This window comes from Leptosomus discolor, chromosome 11 (genome assembly GCF_034619465.1).
Source record: "Leptosomus discolor isolate bLepDis1 chromosome 11, bLepDis1.hap2, whole genome shotgun sequence".
Lineage (NCBI taxonomy): Eukaryota > Metazoa > Chordata > Aves > Leptosomiformes > Leptosomidae > Leptosomus > Leptosomus discolor.
The window spans coordinates 22,542,040-22,548,048 of NC_141401.1; positions in this window are offsets into that span (position 1 = coordinate 22,542,040).

Sequence of the window (6,009 nt, forward strand, 5' to 3'; positions counted from 1 at the left end):
GGAAGGGTAAAATGTTGTTGTTCTCATACGGCTTTTAGATCAAGTTATCTCCTAGATGAAACTGCAGTGAGATGTGCACTGACCTGTTAATTCAACACATATGATCTCAATCATGTTGCCTAATTAACTGAAAATAGATGAGATATCGTTACTCTGAAACTGCACGCATAGGTAGTTAATTGGTTCAGTGCTGAATTAAGGTGTAAGAGCATTGCTCACTTCTTACAGACATTATTTAAGAACGAATTGTTTGAAAAGTAAAAACAATACCTGAGTTGCCTAAATGCCAGTTGAAGTAGTTTTAAATAACTTACTAAATATTTAGGGAGCCACTGATTGAACAGCAGGGAATCAACTTATCAGGTTTAGTATCTCAGAATATGAGCACAAAGGGCAAAAACTGTGTGTTATAAGATAAATATCAAAAAGACAAAGCTGTACTTCTGTACAGGTTTTTCACAGCAATAATGTTCAGTTATTTTTAAACTGTTTACTTGACCCTTATGCTACCCAATATTAAAAGCCTAACCTAGAATATTAATCTGAAGCTCTTCCGCTGTGCTTTCTGGATAAAATTCATTCCCGTGGAGATGGGCCAGCAACAGAGGCTTATGCTGTGCAGAGGTCAGCGCAAGGCCTATGTCTGTATAAGCTTTAAAGAGGCCTTCTGCTGATGATCTACATGGGGGGGATTTAATCTGCTTTGTGGGAGTAGTTTTTATTTTGGTAGTGGCAATTAAAATTAGAAATTGGTCTCAGACCTACTCCTAGATCCGAATTCCCCAAGGAAGGCCAGCTCCACATCAGAGTTCTGAAGCACAAGTTCTCTCTTACTAAAGAGAAGCGGTTGGACATACACCATTTATATCCAGCCTTGAAAAATTAAATTATTTCTGCTTAATCATTGTGAATTGAATGTATCTGATTAAACCAAAGTATATTTCTAATATGTATATGTATTTATACGGTCGTTGGTGGTGATCCTGAATAAATAGACATCCTATTCAGTGATGTTCCTGAGCTATTTTCATGGCAAAACTTCAGGCTATCAGTTCAATGGCTCACTTTAGAGTGCTCTTCCCCTCGGATTCCTAGAGCTCTGCTCCCTGGAATTCCACACTATTTTCTGATATCGCTCCTGAAGGGAGGAACCCTTTGTGCTGCCAGTAATAACAGCCTGTAAACTGTGGCGAGGCATCCACAGAAGTGGTTTGTAAAATACTGTGGTCAGAACATGCCTCAGCATTTGGGCAGATCAGGCTGTGTCACTGCACGTCTGTCACACTCCCTGGTATGCCAGGCCGAATTCATGGCAGCAAAGGGACAGAATTAGCAGGCCAAGCAAAGCTTTGCTCGCTGCAGCTCTAAGTCAGATAATGCTGTATTCTCTAGGGAGTAGAATTCCCCCTTCAATTACATTTTTGAAGAAAACTTACAGCAATGTAATGAACTCAGTCTGCCCAGAGACCATATCAACCCTGTGCAAAATGCTCATTTGAGTCAGTGTTTCTCTGTTGTGTGGGTTAAAAACTGATGTAGCTACACCCATCCACATCCGACCGCCTTGTATCATTATCTGCAGAGCTGCAACAACAAGAAGGGAGAGGTTACAGAATCGGCCCTCAACATGAGCAGGGGCACGTACAGGAGAATCAAGTGTACAATGTAGAAATTATTCCTAACTCTAGACCTTATGCTGTCAGAGCAGACAAGTTCATCTGTCCTGTACATTGATAAACTGCGCTACATAAAACAAGATGGTGCGTAAAAGCGATTGCAGGCTGAGCCTCCTCCTGCTCCCCCTTGTGATGAGTGCTGTCTTTCGTCCCTTGGTGATACCTGGCAGGGGCACTCCCAGGCGGCTGCCAACCATCTGCGTCTGGAGAGGGATTACATAGGTGGGAACAGTCAGAGGGCCGCCCTCAGGCCTGAAAGGCGCTTACTGTTCCACTGACACCAACATCTGACACCAAATACCTCTGCAGAAAGTAAAAATAGACAGCTAATTAACCAGAAGCAACTAATTCTGTCCAAAAGAAGGCAGGTTATCACTTACTGTGCTAGAATTTTGCACAGTCAGTAGCCTTCATATGCTTCACGATATTGCTGCCTTTAATGCACCAGGGAAAACATGGGGAAAAGCAGAATACAGGTCAGGAATGAGAAAGGGGCAGTTTGTTTATACAACCTACTCAGTGACCAGCCCACACTTGCTGTGTGTCTGTGCATTGGCCAAGGTACATAAAGCAGTACATTTCCTCAAAATCCTTCTGATCACAACAGGTTCTGCCTGTAAATCAACATGGAATCTTGTTTCTCCTACCTATGCCATTCCTGCGCACTGCTTGTCAGAAGTTATTGACATGCAAATTGCAAGCAGTGACACACTAGCGGGAAGGCACAGCAATATATAAAATATACTCTCAACAAGTCGCCATCAATTCTGTGTTTGCTCAAACTTATTTTTAAACTTTTATTAATCATTGAATATGTTTGTAAATTCCTTGAAGACACATGGTACTAATACCACAATTCACACCTACTTCATGAAGGCCAGAATTTCATTCAGGAACGAGGTGTTATAGACCTCTCAGATTTGACATAGTTTACATTTATAAGTATGAGAATGAACTCCTGCTTTAGGGACAAAACTTAGTTGAGTATACAGAACCATGACCAGTATCTCCATAATATAATGGGAACAATAATAATCACCTCACACCCTAAGCTTACACAGACACCACTATCTCTTTTGTGCAAAACAAAAAAGTATTTTTACTTTGCATAAACTACGCAAAATTTTCTGGTATCAACTGATATTCAGTGGTCACACTCATGTTAAATTAATATAACAGCTGGCAACAAGAAAGAGTTTTTCCAGCTGTAAGATGTGCTGGTTAATGAATTACTAGTAGTCAGGCTTGATTATTTTAATGTTGAAAAAATTCATTTTCAGAGCATTGCTCAATTTTCAGGCTGAGTTCGTTCTTTTTCTTTTTTGGGGGGCAGTGTGTTCGTTGTTCAGAGCTAAACTTCGTACTGAAGTAGCTTGGAGAGTGGTCCTGCAAACAGTACTGGGTTAAAGGCTGCCTGCTGCATGTGGATTCATAGAAGCCGATGGAATCATTCACCAGGGGAGGCCATACGGGCAAGGATAAGCGCTCAGAGAACCAAGCTCGGTGTGTAGTGGAAACTGTACTTTCTTGTAGTTTTGACTTTGGAACTGGATGAATCTGGCGTGGTTCAAAATAAACACACTCAATCCCTAACAAATGCATTCCAGGACTATTTTTATTTATATTAAAAAAAAAACCCTCCCCTCTGGCACCTGAGGACGTATTAAGAACTAAACAGCTGCCCGTTACGACCCACGGTGTTTTATAGACTTCTGCTGGAAGCACGTGCTGACTAACAAGCTGTGTTGGCAGAGCGCAGAGCCCGTGGCAGGTTTCGGGGGTCAGCAGCAGGGCCGCAGCAGAGAAAGGCGCTGCCGGGCCAGGAGGAGCCGTGCAACAAGGAGAGCGCCAGGCCCCTCACCTCTGGACCTGCTCCTCCTCCAGGCTGCAGCTGCCTCAGCGTGCTGTCTGCCACAGCTTTCCCGCCGTCCAAGGACGGCCAGAACCCATAGGGGTATTTTGCTCGAGTCCCTCTTCAGAGACTGCATTTAAGGCACGCATACATCACGTCGGGTTTGGCCTGCAGCGCTTACAAACGCCCCAAGCTAAGTCATCTACCTTCTACTCGACAGGTTTGTAACGAGGACGTGCTTTGCTTGTCTCATTTAAAAAAAAAAAAACACGTGAAAACCTGTTCTGTGGGGACAAGGGGAGAAGGAAAGATCAGGAGCCTCAAGTTTACTAGGGAAGCCACGTCAGAAAAAACCAATTGAAATGGCAGCAGGCATTTTATCCTCCATCCATCCTGATGACCCCTTACCTTCCCATCAGACTTTCTGATTTTCTGTTCTCCTTTCTTTCTCCTGCCAACACTGGGCTGTGCTCTGTCTCTATACAGTACAATATATCTCCAGAGATTTAAATACAGCATGCTTTTCTCAGTTACTTATGAATCTTAGAAAGTTCTCATGAGAGCAAATTCAAGTTTCACCTCACACGCTTGTTTTTTGGCAGCGGCCTGCATTTTTCCCCCCACTGTTCCCACCAAACAACCTTGTGCTGGAAAATACAACAATTAACCGTAACTTCCAGTAACAGCTGCTCTTCTTCTGTTTAGTACAATTGTTATTGCATAACCGATTACTTCTTTTCAAACATGTACAATTTCTAAAGCCTTCCTTTTTCAAACAACTATTAGAAACAGTACGAGATCATCCAGAAAAAAATATTCTAGGCACATCAGTTAATTTGGATGTTTCTCTTCTAGTTTGCACTTACAACTTGTTAAAAAGAGCACTTATTGTACCGTGAGTGTTAGTGTCTTTCTGTTGTTGGCACTCTAACAGCATAGTCTCAGAGGAGAAAATAGTAGGTAAACATTTTTAGCCATTGGTGTTTCTTTGTATATTTGAATCAAATATTTAAGAAAATCCATATAGTTTGAAGATAGACGTGACACATTTATGTCATTTTTCTCTTTTTGCTGACCACAGCTACCCTAAGGTGTTGCTTAGTTAGGGAATATGAATATTACAGCACCTTAAATCAGCTATAGCCAAGCTTTCTGGCTGGATGACCCCGTTAGCTCATTTTCCATGACAGGAGAGGACAGACTGATATGGTCCCTCTCTAATCTGCCTAGGGACTGAGCAGTCTGCTTTAAATTACTAGAAATCAAGCTTTTCTTTCACACTCCAAATATTGTTCCAACCATCCAGAAACTGAAAGTAAGGATCCTGCTACATGCTACACTTGACAAATAAAGTGATAATAAAGAAGAGAGAGAAAACTTCAAAAAGTCAGTAAAACAAAGCAAGCCTTTTTGGTCAGAGGTCAGTCAAAAGGCTGGCTGATAAATGCTTAGTTACTTCAGAAAATAGTGTACATTTTACTGGGGAAACACAAAAATAAAGAGACAACAGTATGAAGTAACACCATAAGAAGACTGTCTTTTTATTCACCTATCAGAAAACTCATGTGTGTCTTGGATGCAGATTCCAACATTTCAGTATCACCAAGAGGACCAGTTTGGGCACATTAATACTATTCTTTCCTCAGCGTTAGGCACATAATAGCCTAATAGGTAAAGAATACTTTCCACACCCTCAGAAATGCTTTGTTTCACTGCACAACTTGTCTCAGGAAACCTTGCCTGGCTTCCAGTTAGTAAAAGGGCTGTGAATGAAAAACCAACCAAGCCAACAGTATGTTAAGACTTGAAAAGTCAGCATCTGAATAGGAGGAAATGAACAATCTCAACCAGAACTGAACAGATGCAACACTTTCTGTAGCATGACCGAGGCAGCAAATAACAAACACGAAGCCAGAGAAGCAGCACATGCTTGGCAACAAACACTGCTAAATTAAAGAGTAGGGTGTCTTGTCAGTGTCTATTAAATAGAAGTATAACATAAATTGTATTTGAGAATAAAGGGACTAAACTGGAGTGGTGCTGTTTTCCATAGCAAAGGAGCAAGATTTGATGATTTGAACGCTTTCAGATTGCTGAAACAAAGTAAAAAAAATTTAAAATAAAAATTTTTAAAAAAAAAAAAGGGAGGAAGAAAAGAATGCAAATCTCAAGGGGGAAAAGGGAAAGCAACTTCCTTGAACTAATTTCCAGCCCTATGAACTCTGCTCCACTCACACGAGGCATTAAGGACCTCTCCATTAAAACTGCAGAAAATACCAAGACACGAATTGTTTTATCTTCATTTCCATCTCAGATGTTCATTACATTGGCCGTTGATGGCTACACGCTGCAGAAAAATTTTGCTACATAACCATTCTGCCATCTAAGTAAGAAAGCTTGTTTGGTTTCCGTGCGGAGAGAATTTAATCTCTTACACGTGTAATCCCCAGTGGGTTCATGTTTTTCAGGCTATAGAAACAA